We start from the raw sequence: 17777 nt of genomic DNA, 5'->3' as shown, positions 1-17777 counted from the left end.
TGCACTTGGCTGGGAACAGGGAAGGGCACAGTGTGGTGCTGGCATCGCCCGCTCACATATTATGCAGGCAGAGCTGAGTTGTTTACAAATTGATAGCAGAGGGGATTTGGGAGGAGAGAGCCACATGCGCAGCATTCAGTGCTTAGGGAAGCCTGAGCAGGATTGCCTGTTGGTCAGTTGGGTACCAGTCCCTCTGGAAGAAGAAGAAGAAAATAAAACCCTTCTCTTCTTATCCCCAGGATACAAATCACACCAGGCAGCACAGGCCCAGTCACTGACAAGCAAATAGACATGGTGACAAACCCAAACATCTTGAATGTTGAGGGTCAGAAATTCTCTTGTATTCTCATCAAATCTCTTTCTTCTAGGCCACATTGGGCATGTGTGGCCCAGAACATGATGATCTGGGTGTAGCTTAGAATTTGAAAAAACAAATTGTGGAATTTTAAAAGCACCTAAACTTGGAAGACAATGAAGGCAGGGAGGGTGAACAAGGTCTCAGAACCCATGGAGAGGGGGCTTTGGCAGCCCAGGCTGTGCTGGACCCCCTCAAGGAGACTGGGGTGTCCGTGGAATGTGAAGACAGAAAGGAGGAAGGGAGAGGTAGAGAGGACAAAAATGTGTGTGTGTGTGTGTGTGTGTGTGTGTCTGTTAGGTGACAAGGCGCTGGGCCAAGCTTCAGTGAGCTGGAGTGCCCAGGGCAGAGGTTAACGCGTTCCGGGCATGGTTGATCATGGATGATGATCACCCTCAATAGTGGGGCAGTGTGGTGAGTTATTGTCCTTGCCTGAAGTGTTATTTCTACCCAAGGCAGGCAGGAAGTGTCCTTTTCCCATCTTGTCAGCAGTGCAGCAGGCTGTGTCAGTCTTTGTTTTCACCTCTGTTGGTTTCACATGCACTGCCTGGCTGTGTCAGTGCTGTCAGTTTCAAATCATGCTTCTCCCTGTAAGTGCTGCTATGATACAGACACCTGAAGGTGTCGTTTCCTTGTGGTTAATTAACCTTGAGCCCAATGGCACACCAGCTTGGCCTCTTAATTACATTTGTGTATAACCCTGAAAATGCAGGGTGATGAGGGGGGTGCTAACACTGCTGTCATCTCCCCATCCCACCTGTCTGGCCCATAATCGAGAGAATTGTTAGACAGTGATTTCTGTCCTCGACAAGGCGGGCTCTGCACTCTGAGGTCAGATGGCAAAGCTTTGAATGTCTGAGGCCTTTTGACAAGTACATGCAAACACTTATAGTGGCAGAGTTTCTTTTATCAGTTTCAAAGAAATCAAAGCAGCTGCCTTTGCCTCTGCCTGCCATGCTGGCTTGACAAAAAGCTGGAAAAACAGACATGAGGATTTTGAGCGTGGTGGTGGAAATCAGTGGAGAGTATGTTTCTGCTGCCACTGCTTTCATAGTTATCTAAAAACAAGCCAATTCCCTAATTGATACTCCAGTCTCTCTCTGCTCCATGAGTTGAGTGGATTGAGCCAAAGCTTTTTTTCACATTGTTAGTTGCCAAAATAACATTTGACACTAGCATGCTGGGTCTTGGGCAGCGGGGATGGAGTGGATTGAGCCTGGAGATTGTGGTGATGTGGAGGTAGCAAAGAGGATGGTGACAGATGGCTGCATTGTAGAATCACAAAAAGTGTTCAAGAGGAAAGAGGACATGAATACTCAAGATAAACAAGGGGTGAAGGCTCAGGGGTTCCAAACATAACCGGAGCATTGAGTCCAGTTTAATAACCTGTTAGAGCAGGATCCAAGTTCAGCATTTGGATCACAAGAACTAGGAACATGAGCCAAAACCACAGACCCTGTGTTTGGCTCAGATCAGGATAAGAGGACGAAGAAAGTCAAATAGGAAGTGGGAAAATCTAAACAGCAAAAGTGGATATTGTGTAAGTGCAAGACTGCTCGTTCACTTGTTTGGCTACATATAAAATGGGTTCATCGTCTTAAAAACAAAAGACTTATAATTTCAAGCTTGCTATATGTATGAAAATAATAGAAAAATATGAGAAAAGGTCAAGTTTACCTAGTGTGAATTGATCTGACTTGGGCATTCCTTTATGACCTGGCCACCAACTTGGCATTAACTTGCCGATTCTGAATCTGTGCTCCTTTCCAGCTATTGGTGGTTTTCCAAGACCAGCAGTACTTCCTACGTTCATGGCCACACAGACCTTTGATTCTGGACCTAAGTAAATCAACTCTGTCTCAGCCCCTGAATAATGGCTCCTGATCCATTATTTCCCTCACGAGATACTCAGAAATGCTACCAACTTTCCTAATCTGGAAATACACAGGGACATAATTAGACTCTCATCCATATGCAGTTTGTATTCCTGCTCTAGAATTAGGCATGTGTCAATGTCACATGATGTGAGATGAGCAAGAGCCACACAGCAGGCTTGTGTGAAGTGCAGGCAGGACACGAGCTTGGCCTTGTGTTTGAGAAGCAGGCACACTTGAGACGATCAGCAGAAGCTTGGTAGCATGAGCAACTGTTTCCGTATCTGGAGTTTGCAGGAAGAGAGGAAGTGTGCCTGGGACCCCCTTCTTGGAGAGAATCAGAAAGCCACTCCACAGTTTTATCTGGGGGAATTTAGCTGATATTCCACTTGTCCTGGCTTTTGAAAAATGTTTAAAGTGTAGGTGATCTCAGTGGGCTGTCTGTCATGAAATGGGGTTTATCAGGTATTAAGCCAGTGATATTAGCTCTGCTTGAAAAGACGCGTAGGAAGACAACAGAGGCGTCTGTGCGTTGGCTAGTTGTGCTTGCTTTCGACTCTGATGGTGTTGAAATGGGAGAGTGGGGAAATTTATGCATTCTAATTCCAAGTTATTGCAAATAGACACTTTCATGTTTCCTGATGTCCCTAGAAATTTATGCACAATAGAGTTAACAAAATATTTGTTATAAGTGTGCTTGCATTAATAAATTATAATGACAGTTAATGCTATCATGCTTCTTTCACAAACTGAATTGGCTTTCTTTTAAATTGTAGTTTTCATTATATGAATTATGAGTCTGAAACAGTCTGCTCTCACATGCTTTTGTGATTTAACCTTCAAATCTACCCCTTTCTGTGTTTTAAATGGATCATGTAGAGATAGTTAAGCTGGTTAATTTAGAGAATCTAGGATGTTAAACTGCATAGGGTTTATCCATTCCCATGAAATTCAGAAGGAGTCATAAATCACCATGGTAACCTAGCACATTATGGTCCTTAGGGGGATAAAATACTGCAAACGTTTCCTAATGATTTACAAATCTCCCAAATGAATTGTCATATTGACACTACTAGGGCCACAGCAGGGAATAATTGTTCTCTACAGTTACATATCCTACAACAGAGAGGGGGAATCTTGTATCAGAATCATTCCTGAATAGCTTTCTCTCAAAGTAAGCTAACTGTGTTGCTGACTCTTGACTTATCTTACAGCTTTAAAAAGAGAAATTCTGTCCACACGTACCTCTAGGGATTCTAACTAAAATGAGATTGTTTTAAATAATGAGAAATAATAAAGTTGGCAATAGTTTAGATAATCCTGATAATCTGTAGTTTCATATGATTTCTCATTTGATAACTCCTGAACACTAAAATCGTATTAAGTCTGGAAACAAACCTAAGAACACCCCTGGGCATCAAATCACAGTAGCTCCAGTTGATAGACAGCAAAGAAGTGTTTGTCTCTGAAGTCGCGGCCCTGGGATTGGCCAAGCAGAAGTCCCCTCTTGGGATGACTGCGTTCCATGTACCAGTGCCAGTTCAGAGGAGCTGTGCTCCTCCCAACCCAGAATTCCTGCTAATGTCCCTAACATGGCACCGGATAACTGCTCCTGTGGGAGACACAAATGGACCCCTGGGGGCTTCGCTTTGGCCTATTCCAGCTCTGGCTGTTGAGAGCAGTTAGGGGATGGATGAGCAGCTGAAAAAGCTCTCTCCATTTCTTCCTTTATCTCTGTCATTCTGCTTATCAAACAAACCTTAAAAAAAAAAAAGTAGGTAGCTCCTATCTTCTGATTGTTTTCTTCCAACTATGCCTAGAACAGTTTCCTAAAAGCAAGTTTCTCTTCCTCCTCAGGGCTTTAAAGATAGAGATCACAATGACGAATTTCAGTTTTTAGAGATGAAAGGAGTTCATTTTTGTTGAAAAAAATCAAAATTTAAATAAAGCTTTCATTTATATGCTATATATGAAAATTAACTACTTGGGGACTAGATAATGTTATAAGAAAAAGCAGGAAAGTTCTTTGAAAAATATTGGGAACATAGAAAACTGGCTCGAATGTTTCTCTTACAGCAAAGGTGGAAAATAATTGACTTGTGCACCCAGTCCTGCAGCCTGGAGTGATCCAGGTGGTATACAGACTGGTTTCCCTTGTGGCTGATATACAGCTGCTCTGTGGCAGCCCTTGAAATTATTCTACCTTCTTAATAATGTAAGGTACTCTTGGGAACCAATTTCTGCCTTAAATAATTTAAAATGCATACTTTGCATTAAATGAATAATTTTAATGAGAAAACCATATCCATCTGACTGGGGAATAACTGTTGATTCAATTTGAATAGTTTTTTCAATGAACTAGCTTTGGATTAACAAGATTGTACTATATGTTTTATATGTTATGCCCCAATCTTACTTTCGGGTGTAATTATTTATGGTGCCTCATGGTAAGTTGAGAAGGTGACAAAAAATTGAGAGAATAAACTTTAATTAGTTGACATAGTGGAAAATGTACAGGGGAGAAGAACTGAAGAGATTAATAAATAAACACAGACTTGCTTAATTGAATATATTTCTGCTTACTTCTAGCCTTGAAATTCTCACAGCTGTGAATCAGCTCTTTATAGCATTAATTCACTTTTCTTTAGACTGTTTTGATTACAGTTTTATTTCTCTGAGATTTTTTTGAACAATAAAACTAATATAATAGTACAACGAAATGCAGTAAATACCATATTAAAATTATCTAATATCTTAGTGATACATTAATATACATAGAAAATTCTAAAATCCCAAGAGAGCAGAGAGATGTGTTTTTGTGAATTTAACCACCAAAGATAATGTTTTGCATATTCTTAATACATAGCAAATAGCTGTTGAATTAGTAGTTAACAAAAAGTAAGCAGTGTTGAAGATATAAATAATGTGATATAAATAATGTGGCCACTAGGTAACTCTAAATGAAAATCAATCTCACATGGACACTAGCTGAACCAGTATACATAAAATATTATTTTTACTAGATTTAACCAGTTGTAATTGACAAAATAAATGTTAAATAGAACTTTTAAATGAATTAAAGTAAAAAATAAGTAGGTTTTAGTATAAAAGTTTTTGAAATCCATGCAAATGAGGGGATTGTCAAAATGTTTGCAAATTTCATATTATAAAACATGATGTATTGATGAAAACAATTTTTCACCAACATTTTAAATTCCATTTTTAGTAAGGATTTTGAAGTCCCCTTTTAAAGGCTTCCTATGATTTAATATGTATGACGTGGTGTTTCAGTATGTCTGTAGAATTTGTGAAATGAGTAAATCAAGGCAATGAATTTCACCACATTTTTTTTGATGGGTCTTTAAAACATTTTTTCTCTTAGAAATGTTCAATGGGTATGCAATATGTTAGTGTTAATTACAGTCATCACATAGTATTAGATCCTTGGAATTTATTTGTCCTTGTAAACATAGAACTTAGACCAAAATATGCCTATTTTCCACTACCTTGTAGGGCTTTGGCAATCACGACTCTATCCTCTGTTTCTGTGAGCTCACCATTTTTGGATTCCACAAATAAGTGAGAGCCTACTGTATTTGTTGTTTATTCTTCCTGGCTGTTCTCTGATAGCATCATGTCATCTAGGTTCATCTGGGATGTCCCAAATGACAGAATGTCTAAGGCTGAGTAGTAGTCCATGGAACACGTACACAATATGCTCTTATTTTCTTTATTTAATGATTGATGGACACAAGTTGATTTCTTGGCTATTGTGAATAATAATTCAGTGAATATGAGCGTGCAGATATTTATTTAAGATATTTATATCAGTTCCCTTGGTTGTATACCCACAAGAATATATGCTTAATCAAATGCTGGTTTTATTTTAACATTTTAAGGGAGTTCTATAGTGTTTTCATAACATCTGTGTGAATTTACATATTTACCAACAATGAACAAGGCTTTCACATTTCTTTACCTTTTTTTCTTTTATCATACTAACCTTTTGTATTTTTGATAATAGCCATTTAACAGATGTGAGATGACCTGCCACTGTGATTTTAATTTGCAGTTTCCTGGTAACTACTATGGTAACTTACAGTGTTTGTCAAACATATTCAATGAGGTAAGTTATGTTATTGTGACTCTGTGGATGAAGAGACAGGGTAAACAGTTGAGATAAACTGTTTTAGTTCACATGAGAAAATTTGAATATGAAACAATGTTTCTCTAAATATTAACCAGGAAGGTTGCTCTTTAACTTGTGAGCTGTAGGATTTGGTGTTTGCTTTGTGTCTTCCACATGGCGGAATCTGACCACTATGAAAATGTTCTCATTAGAACTTGGTTTCATTTGTTATGTTATAGAACATGGAGAAAAAAAGGAAATGTAGAAACTTAAAGCCTATTCAATTAGATTCAAACTGTAGAGTGTCCCTAGGATTTACTGTATTTATGTCTCAATACTTACATTATGATGTAAAACAAAGCAAAAACAAAAACACATCTCTTTCCTACCATGAATATGTTCACCTGTTATTTTAAACAGAGCATGGATGCATGTGGAAAGGTTTCATAATGTTACCAAAACAGCTTGCAAATGAACTTCCATCTTAGATCTGATTCTTTGTAAATTTAAACTTTTTTTTTTTTAAATAGTTGAGAAATAGAGAAATATGAAAAGAAAGAGAGAGAGAGAGAAGTAGGAGAGAGAGAGAGAGAGAGTGCCTGCTCCATCTGCTATTCATTTCCCAAATGCCTGGAAGGGCAGAGAAGCCAGAGTGGGGAACAGGATCCAGATCTTGGACAGAGCAACAGGAAATCAACTACTGTCTCCATGGGAGCTACATTAGCAAGCAGTACCAGGGGAGCTGGGGCTGGATCTGACCTGTGTGACATGCCCAGCTGGCATCTCTTAGATCAAATACTTGCTCCTTGTACCTGCTTCATGCTCACTGGCAATTTATTATGTGTTGTTCAAGTTTCTTACTTTAATACAAACACAGGCTAAAATGAAATATATTGAATATAGGTTTTTTTTTTTAAATTCTAAGAGGTCAATACAAATTTTAATTATCACTTGTAATGGCAAGTATTTTGTGTTGTGTATGTTTTCCCATGCGTTTTTTTATGTATAAATAGAAGAATATTATTCAGATCTCTCAACTTCTTTTTTCAACTGAATTTAATTTTTAAAACATAAATAAAATATAATGTGATGAAAATGTAGGACTGAAACTTTTCGTTCAAACCCCTGGCTCTCAAACGCACAATTAAAATGTGATAAAATTTTTGTATATATTACATTTTATTTACATGTAAATTTGCATGCATTTGTAAATAAAAAAATGTGGAACCCATCTTCCTATGATTTTAATATTAGTGATAAGGATGTTGACTAGTAACATTTCCAAAATTTTAACCTGAGATAACAGTGGCACAGATAAGATTCTGTACCTGTCTATTTTCAGGTCAAAGAAAAGGAAACAAGCATACCTTCTACTTTATTCCTCCTTTCAGAAACTAGCAGGAAATTAAAAAAGGAAAGGCGTTCACTGTTGTATTTGTGACAGCAAATTTCTCAGAACCCAGAGATCCTTCTTTCCTCTGTAAAACGTTCCTGCAGATACAAAGGAACACTTATGATCGATGACAATCTCTGCATGAGCGATAATTCCTTAACACACAGTTCTCGATTAAAATAGAAATGCATTTCCAACTGTGTATTTCTTTATCTTTGTTTTCTTCTTACTTGACAAAAATAGGAAGAGAATCCAGTGAAGCTGCATTCTGCCACACTGCAGAGTGAAACTCATGTGAGAGGGTTTTTAAAGTAGATGAGAAAATGGCTTGCTGTCTGTCTGGTCTGTTAGCCTTGACCTAGGAGCAACTGAATGGGCAGAAGCCTCGAGAAACACAGACTTTTATGATGTTGACCTGTTGGATTTCCCAGATTTTCTTTTTAAATGCAAATGACCTATATTTAAATAAACCTGGTTTAAGATGCTTTATTTATTTAATGATATTGCTATGCATTTCCTTAAGGACATTACCAAGATTAGCGCTATTGCCACTTATATCAAAGTACATGTTAGGGCATACCGAGCTGTAATGAAAACCAAACCCTGAATACATCTGAGAAATACTAGCAGGTGGGACCTTCTCAAGGAACTCACTCATAGTTTAGCATTTATACATAGGAAATAGGGGTGGGATAAAATAGATAAATTAATGTGGTGTATCAGCAAATGTTCATGTAAGGTTAGGCTGATCTCTGGCACATGTGAAAATATTTGACGTTTTTATTTAATCCTTTTAAGATGTGGCAATTATGCTGTACCTTGAAAGTGGAAATCTGAAAACCAAAACTCAATGAACTGACAAAGTCCCGATGCTAGTCGCTGTTAGAACTGAGAATGAACGTGAGGAATGTATGTGCTGGAAACTGGACACCGTGCTGGAAACTCTTCAGCCACCATCTCATTTCCATTTTGTGATGAGCTTGTGAGATCTGTTACTGTTTCGTAGTGGAGAAAATAAGGCTTGCTGAAAAATAGCGATGCAGTCACAAAGCCAGTAGGAAATAGACCTAGGAATCAAAGTGTGTTTGACCCTGAAAGTTATATTGCTTGCTGTAACAAGCTGCCTCTCATGTGTGCCAACACTTGGCTTAATGATTCTGCTCAGATAGGCAGCCTGTATTAAAGGTTTGTCAAAGCCAAGTAAAATATGTGTTGTGATGTGACTGTGTCCTTCAGAGTTCATGTGTGAGAAGTTTTACCTCCAAATGAGACTGTTGAGAATTGGGACCTTTAAGAGGCAGTTAGCTCAGAAGACTGATGCCTTAATAATTAAAGAAATGTTGTTATAGGAGTGGGCTCATTGTCACAATTGTGAGCTCCTTATAAAATAAGTTCCATCTTCTCTTGCTTACGTTTGCTGTCTTACATTCTTAACTTACCTTCAATTGATGCGGCAGGACAGCCCAATCCTATGGCACATTCGTTCTTGACTTCTTGGTGTCTAGAGAAAACATTATTTTATGTCTAATGTAGTCAGTGTGAGTACTCTGTGATAGCAACACAAAATAAACTAAGACTGTTTTACCATACCAACTAATGCCAGAAATAGGAGACAAAACGTAAAGTTTTCTCTAATGAATTAGCATTGGGAAAATTCAGGTTGATTTTTTTTTAATATAGAAAGCAAAGACATAACAATTCTGATGAATATAATGAAACAACATAAGGGCCAGCGTTGTGATGCATTGAGATAAGCCAGCACATGTGATGTCATCCTCCTCTGCGAGCTCTGATTTGAGGTCTTGCTGCCCCACTTCTAACCCCTGATAACCTGCCCAGCAAAGTAGTGGGAGATGGCCCAAGTACTTGCTTCCTTTAGCCTAAGTAGAAAACTCCGATATATAGGCTCTGTCTTCAGCTTGGCTTGGCTCAGGCCATTGTGATCATCTGGAGAGTAAACCAAAAGATAGACGACTTCTGTCTTTCCCTCTCTCTCTAACTCTGCCTTTCACACAAATAAATATTTTAAAAAGATATAACAACAACATGATAAATAATGGAAAAGATAAAATAGTGATAGATAATGTCCTGGGGTGAATTATTTGAAGAAGGCCAGTATATATGTCTGAAAAATACAGCTTTGGAAAGAGCCAAGAGAAGAGCAGGCTGTAAAGACGCAACAGGGATGCTGGAGCGTATCAGGCAAGAACAGGGAATGTCAAGGCTCCCTAGGTCACATATCAGATAACGTTACAGAGTGAAACAAAAACTGTGTGCATGATCTCCCACCCTCAAAGAAGACAAAAACTCTGTATTTCAGTGTCAGTGCTATGCAGAGGATGGGTGTTAACAAGGTTGCCTTCACTGAAGAGACCAAATTTTAAGGCAACCTGGGCCTGTGATGATGTTGTTTTGGGCAAGCCATTCAGCAATTTAATGAAAATAAGAGACAGAGAGGGAAAGAGAAACAGAGATTGAGTGGTTCAGAATATACTTTAGAGTAACAAATAACAGATTTTTAAGATCTTGATGTATAACAGAAAGCTCAAAAATCAAGAGTAACTTACTCTATTTTGTCTGGAAAAATGTGGCCAACGTCTGTACCACTAAGATGAGGAAGCTTCCTTTACAATTTAAGATGCCTTGACCATGGCAAAAATGTCCATATCTGTTTTAATAATGTGAAGACTGGTGTGCTGTTAATAGGCTTTTAATGATAACCATTGTGCATGTAATTTCTTGTGAAGATTTTATCATTGTGGCCATTAGTAAGGTCAACTCTTCTTGTAGATCATTGTAAGGAAGTTTCTAGAATGCTTACCTGTGAGATAATATGTTGATAAAGAAATTATGTATCGCTAGCTACCTACACTGTTATGAAGATATTTCTGCCTTTTTGTTTTTTCCTTAAATGTCAAGGTTTTTATAAGTATATCAATGAATGAGTCAGAGATAAAAAATATCATCAGTTAGTCCCTTTGGATATTGGTGCCACGTAGTAGGAGTATGCCTCTCTATTGAGACGCTCTATGTACTTCTGAATGCAGTCATTCCAGAACATCAAAGCAAATTTTGCTAATATTTATCTTTATTTTTGAAAGTCAAATTTACAGAGAGAAAGCAACACACACACACACACACACACACACACACACACACACCCCGATTTTCTATCCACTAATTGTCCCCCAAATGGCAGTAGTGGCCAGCACTTGGCTAAGTTAAATCCTGGAACTACGAGTTTCAAGGGGCTTAAATACATGGGCCATCTTCCACTGCTTTGCGCTCGCCATTCAAAGGGAATGAAATCTGAATTGGACATCCAAAATATGAGCCACAGCTTGCTATATCAAAACACTAGCCCCACGCAGAGGAAATTTATGAGGGAGCGCGAAACACAAATGCAGCATAACTTCATGAGGTAGAAAATCATCAATGAAAATGTCTCTGGTACTTTTAGCTACAATTCTCAGACTGATACTACTCAGACTGCTATGCACTTCAACTATTTACAGTTCCCCAAGGCTTCTTACTCGTAACTTCAGTGCCCTTGTAACTTGACTGTCCTTCTCAGAGCTCCTCAAGGACCCTTGACTCTTTGTCTTTTAAACTGTGCTCTATCTTATGGATCTTTTTGAAAAAAGTCTAGCGTTTAGGATGAAATATTCACAGCGAAGAAGACAGAGCTTAGTGAGTAACAGATTCCTTCATACAGCAAACTGAAGCAAAGCAAAACATCAAACATTAAAAAAAAATTAAGATTATGGCTTAAATCAGGAAGGAGACATCACAATTTCTTTTCCTCTACATTTTAAACTCAAACATTTTCAAATATTCTCCCTAACTGTTGCTATTGTCTGGTTAGCATTTCTGTCCAGTGCCTCTTGCTCAGTTTCTCCAGGTAAAGTACAATGTCTTTACCTGAAGTAAGCTGCGGCCTAGATAAAACCTTTAACATTGGGCCCAGTGCAATAGCATAGTGGTTTAAGTCCTCGCCTAACAGGCCCAGGGTCCCATATGGGCGCCAGTTCTAATCCTGGCTGCCCTGCTTCCCATCAAGCTCCCTGTTTGTAGCCTGGGAAAGCAGTAGAGGATGGCCTAAAGCCTTGGGACCCACGTGGGAGACCTGGAGGAAGTTCCTGGCTCCTGGCTCCTGGCTTCAGAATGGCACAGCACCGGCCGTTGCAGTCACTTAGGGAATGAGTGAATCATTGGATGGAAGATCTTTCCTCTCTGTCTCTCCTCCTCTCTGTATATCTGACTTTTCAATAAAAATAAATAAAATCTTTAAAAAAGAACCCTCCTGGGCTGAACCGATGATAGTGGGGAAAAGATAGGTGAGCGAGCATTGCTGCCCACAGAAGCACAGACGGATCAAGGCAGCACAAGGGTAGGAAGGAAAGAAGTCCAGTGTTGATGCATCATGGAAGTAGCGGGAGTACGTCAAGTCTGTCACTCAGCCTGTGATACTTTAGACCACTGTGCTTGAGCCACACGCTGCTTTATATGGTTTAAAATGAGGTAATAATGCCAGCACGACATAATGAAATCTAACCTCAGCTTCAAATTCCTCTTCCTAGTCTACTACTGTGTGAGTCACCTTGATAAAATCAGTTTGATTTCTTCAGCCTCAACTTTCTCATTTCTTAATTAGAGACAGTAAGATTATTTAGTGTCTAGGGATTTTATAAAGATTAACATGACAAATCATATGTAATCCCTGTGAAAGTATAAAATGCTGACCCAGTGGCAAATTTCTGCTTTGGTCACTAGGAGAAATTGACTCAATAATCTGACATTGTATTGTTGTGAGAATGCAGAATAGCTATACTTAGGTTTCCCAGAAAATGTTTACTGAATTTTTAAAAATATTTCTTTATTTTACTTTAAGATCAGAACTACAGAGAGGGAGTGAGCCAAAGTGTAAGAGAGACAGTGTCCTCCATGGCCAGGGCTGTGCTGGTCTGAGACTGAGAGTCAGGAGATTCTTCCAAGTCCCCAGCCAGGACTCAAGTCCTTGGGCTGTCCTCTGCTGCTTTCTTATGCTTCAATCAGGGAGCTGATTAGCTGGTTCAGAAGTGGAGCAGCTAGGACACGAACTGGTGCCCATAAGGGATGGATTAGCCTGCTGTATCACCCCACCAGCTCTCTACTGAATTCTTACCATATCATTTACCTCTCATGAAAATGCAAAGGATGATGACTGTTTGCATATCTCAAGGAAGAAAATCAAGGCTGAAATTTAAAAAAAATTGATTTAAGTTAGCACTTACTTTTAGGTATCTTTAATTTCAGAGGAAAGGCAAGCTCTAGTTATAGTTCTGAGTATACCTTGAAGTAATACTCAAAATGTAAAGCTATAAAACCTATTTAGCTGTTTTAAAATGAACTTATAAGTCAAACATGGTTTTTACATGTTCTTAAGTTTGACCCTGGTGTGATTATTGTGTCTTAATGAGAAGTTGAAGCAATGTGGCAAGTTTCTCAGCACAAATGATTTGACTTTGAAGCAATTCCTGAGTGTACTTACCACCTCATCTTAAGATTGCAATTCTTAAACATGTATATGAATATAAATAAACATATACATGTATGTTCAAAAATTGATTTATTTTTTTGGAAAGGCAGATCCGATTTTACAGAGAAGAGATATAGAAAGATCTCCCATCCACATACTGGTTCACTCCCCTAAATGACTGCAATGGCTGGACCTGAGCAGATCCAAATCCAGGAGCCAGAAGTTTCTTCTGTGTCTCCCACGTGGATACAGGGTCCTAAGGCTTTGGGCCATTCTCTACTGCTTTCCCAGGCCACAAGCCACAAGCTGGATGGGAGGTGGAGCATCTGGGACATAAACTGGTACCCATATGGGGTCCTGGCATTTTCAAGGTGAGGATATAGCCATAGAGCAATTGTGCTGGGCCCAGGTTTGTGATTTTTAATTTTTTAATTTGAAACAGAAATGTTCATAACTGTGGGGAGCACTTTTTCAACTTCATTTGAGAAGAAATTTTCAAGTTCAGATGAAGCAGGCATTGCTTTAGTCTTGCTCACTGTGTTATTCCTATCATTAGTGTCGTAGTGTCATAATTTTCTATGTGGTTCCACTTTTTCCCAAAGGGAGACAGACTTTTATGTGCGCTGAACCTGTAAGTGGTATTTCTGTTATTCTAGTAAGTTTTACACAAAGAGGAAATGTTTCCATTTATTTTCTTGAGTAATCCGTTTGTGTCAAATTTCACATGTGAATTTGAGAAACCTTGTTATTATTTGGAATGTAAGTCAGAATTTACTGATGTTTGTGGAGATGTTAGACGGCATAGTCCACATGCAAGTCATCCAATGTTGAAATTTAGAGATTGGCATTTTTATTGTTTTTATGTTTTGGTTTGTTTTGCCTCTTGCATGAAAATCTCCCTCTCTTTTCCTATGCTTGTTTTTTTCACCCACAAGAGTGAAAAGCCCCTGTTTGCTAACTTTCTCACATGAAACAATCTCGCCTGGCCTTCACTGCCCTTGTCATAGGGGATTCGTGCAGATCTAGGACATGGAAGCATATTCTTCAATACCTCTTCATAAATAATTTCATTTAACTGCTTATATTATCTTGTCATTTATGTTTCAGTGTATGAGCCACTATGCTGAAACATGATCACTTGAAGTATACTATGATTTATAATTTTGATTATTTAGAAAATTTCAGAAAATTTAAAAAAGTTTCAGAGGAACTTAAATATCTTTGTTTTTAATTGAAAGGCAGATTTTTACAGAGAGAGGTCCTCCATCCACTGATTCATGCCCCACATGGTTGCAATGGCTAGAGCTAAACCAATTTGAAACCAGGAGCCAGCAGCCTTTTCTGGGTCTCATGTGGGTGCAGAGTCCTAAGGCTTTAAACCATTCTTAATGGATTTTCTAGGCTATAATCAGAGAGCTAGATTGAAGTAGAGCCACTGGGACAGTAACCAGAGCCCATATGGGATGCCAATCATGTAGGCAGAGGATTAACTTGATATGTCACTACACTAGACCTTAAATGCCTTTCCTATTAGAAACATTGGGGAAATAGAATGGAAAGCTGGGTTGTAAATGTCGGAGTATATGACAACTAACAAGCATCTGCTTTTTCTTGAGTATGTACTCTTTAACCAAGCTTCAGAAAATACAACCCTGTGTAACTTAGTGATGGGGACTCATTCTGATGACTGTTCCTTATGCAATTATGTTGTTATGTTATCACAGGTTTTACTTCTCAAACCTAGATGGTAAAGTCTACCACAAAGCTAGCTAAGTGGAGTAGCCATGATCTTCACAAAGGAATTGGGCTGTGTTAGTTACCTGTAAGTGTGTCACAAATCACAGGTTATTGACTCAAAGCAATAATAATCCTTTTTTTTCTTTTATGAGGTCATAAAATCAAGAGAAGAATAATTAGGAAGTTCTGGCTTACAGTTTCCTAGGAGGTTATAATAAGATGGTAGTCTGAAGATTACTTTCTCATTTCTGGTGCCTTCTCTGGGAAAATTCAAGCCATCTCAGGTTGCCTCACCACATGGTTTCTCTTGCATGGTAAATTCAAAGGAGTGGAAGATATGTGTTAGCTCATGGAGTCAAAATTTACATCAACTAAAGCAGAGAGCCAGGTGAAAACTCTGTAACATTTTACGACTCAGTGGGATTAAATGTAGCACACTGTGCTTTTAGAAACTCCTGTGAAAAGTGTGAAATGTAGGTTGGTTTTGTAGCTTAGTGGCTTAGTGTATAAAATCTACCTAAGAGCCACAATTCCATATGGTTGAGTGGTGGAGACCCAGCTGTTCCGTTTGTAATCCAGCTTCCACGCTAATGACCTGGGGAGAGCAGTGAAGGTTGGGCTCAAGTGTTTAGGCCTCTGCTACCCAAATCGGAGGCTCAAATGAAGGTTCTGGTTCCTGTTTCAGCCTGTTTGCACTCTTATTATAGAATCATTCAGGGAGTAATCCAGCTGATGGAGAATCTCTGTGTTTCTCTCTCTCTCTCTCTCTCTCTCTCTCTAGCTCTGTTTTTCAGATAAATAAACAAACACACAAACAAGCAAATAAATAAATCTTTAAAGGACACAGTCAGTAGACAATGTGTTTTTTAGAGTTAATATTCTAGATGAATATGTGAGATATAAATAGAGCTTTAGACAGTACTGGAAAAAGGAAATTTGCCATAGTGGATGTTATAATCTTTATTTGAAAGATAAGCAAGCATTGGCCTATTCAGTTTAAGTGATTTAAAATTGGCTGATCAGACTTGGTCTAAGTTATCTGGGATCAGGAGAAACATAGTTTGTTAACTTGGTCAATAATGCTTGTCTAAGACTCTGTGAAACACTGAAATTTTTCTTATAAAAGGCACACCACATCTCCTAAAAATGCTATCCCATTTCTATCCTCACCAAAGGATATCCTTGGAACATCCAAATGATTTCAAGTCTATTTTTCTGGAATTACGTGAGTCAGCCATCATATGTCTTCATGTTGCTGCTGGCTAGGCTAATGGGATGTTCAGTCTTGTTGCTTTCTTCAAATTTGAAAATCTTATTTCTACCCTCATGTTTACATTGACAACACACACAAGAGCTTGTGCCGAAGAACTACCCAGTGAGTTTTCATGGTTTAAAAAGGATAAAAATGTTCCTGCTTAAAGTTGAAGTAAAAGGAGGATAAAAAGGGAAAACCAGAGTCTAATAAAGAACAAAGACAAGTTAACTTTTAAGGGATGACAAATTCTACCTTACACGGTTTTATTTTGTCTTACTCTGAAGGAAATGACAAAGCTGATACTTTCTGAAAATAGATCTTTTAACAGTAAATATTCCTGTGACATCTGACAAGCTATTTGTGTTTTATTTTAAAAGCTTTTGTACCTTTCAAAACTAAACAAAGTGCTTCAAAGATTATGTGGAAACTTTAAAGCACTGTATTTAAAAATAGAGAAGAATCATGAAATTCTCAAACTGGTTCAAACATACATATATGACTGGCTGCTGCTTCAAAGTGAATTTGTAATGGAGTATGTTCCAAAAGTTCAAATTGAGTGTGCCTGTGCAAGCCAAGAGATGGGGGATGCATTCCCTTTTCTCATTAACACGGGCTCCATTCAGATGGAAGACATGGACTATAGAAATATGATTTATAGATTTTTCTCATTTTTTTGATCCAACATAACAAAAATTTCAGAGAACTACAGAAGAATTTGTTAAGTAGTCAAGTTATAAGGAGTTCATTTTTGGCAAAAGGAATGATACAGAAGAAAAAGACAACACATGCTAATTTGAATGTTTACCACTGATGTGCGCCAATGGAGAGGACTGCACCGGTTTCCTGTTGTTAAGGGTTATCCTCTGGCTTGCATGCCACTGCACTTACCTATGTTCTCTCTTTCACTACAACAGAGTGCAAGTGTAGCCACCTATCTAAAGTCAATCTGTCCACCTCTGTTCTATGAACTGGACTTACAACTCAGGACACAGTGGAAGGAAATATGGTGGAATATGTATGTTCAAGCTGTTCTGTGAATTCAGTACACTACAACAAACGTGTTGTCCCTCACACAGATATCACAGTGTTATTATATGTTAGTATATTCCTTAATGCATCTTATTGTATGTGTTATTATCTTCAAGTTGATGACTTCCATGCCTTGGGGTATTTCCAAAGGTAGATTTATTGAGTGGGTTGATTTTGTAGATTTCAAAATGAGCATTCTTAGGCCTTCCATTGGAATTTCTTTGTTTCATTTTTGGTGCTGAAATGCTTGTGGGAGTTTTTTGGTCTTTGGAACCCAGCAGCCACAAAAACATATTTCCCTATTTCGTGAAATACACAGTGTATTTTTTTTCCTAAAGATTTATCTATCTATCTATCTATCTATCTATCTATCTATCTATCTACTTATTTATCTACTTATTTATTTTGATGATTTTTACATAGTAGATTAGGGTGATAAAGGTCTAGGGCTACAGGAAGGTGGGTGAGATCATTATTTCCACATTCT

Source organism: Ochotona princeps, chromosome 12, assembly GCF_030435755.1.
Source record: "Ochotona princeps isolate mOchPri1 chromosome 12, mOchPri1.hap1, whole genome shotgun sequence".
Taxonomy (NCBI): Eukaryota; Metazoa; Chordata; class Mammalia; order Lagomorpha; family Ochotonidae; genus Ochotona; species Ochotona princeps.
This window is presented reverse-complemented; position numbering follows the sequence as displayed.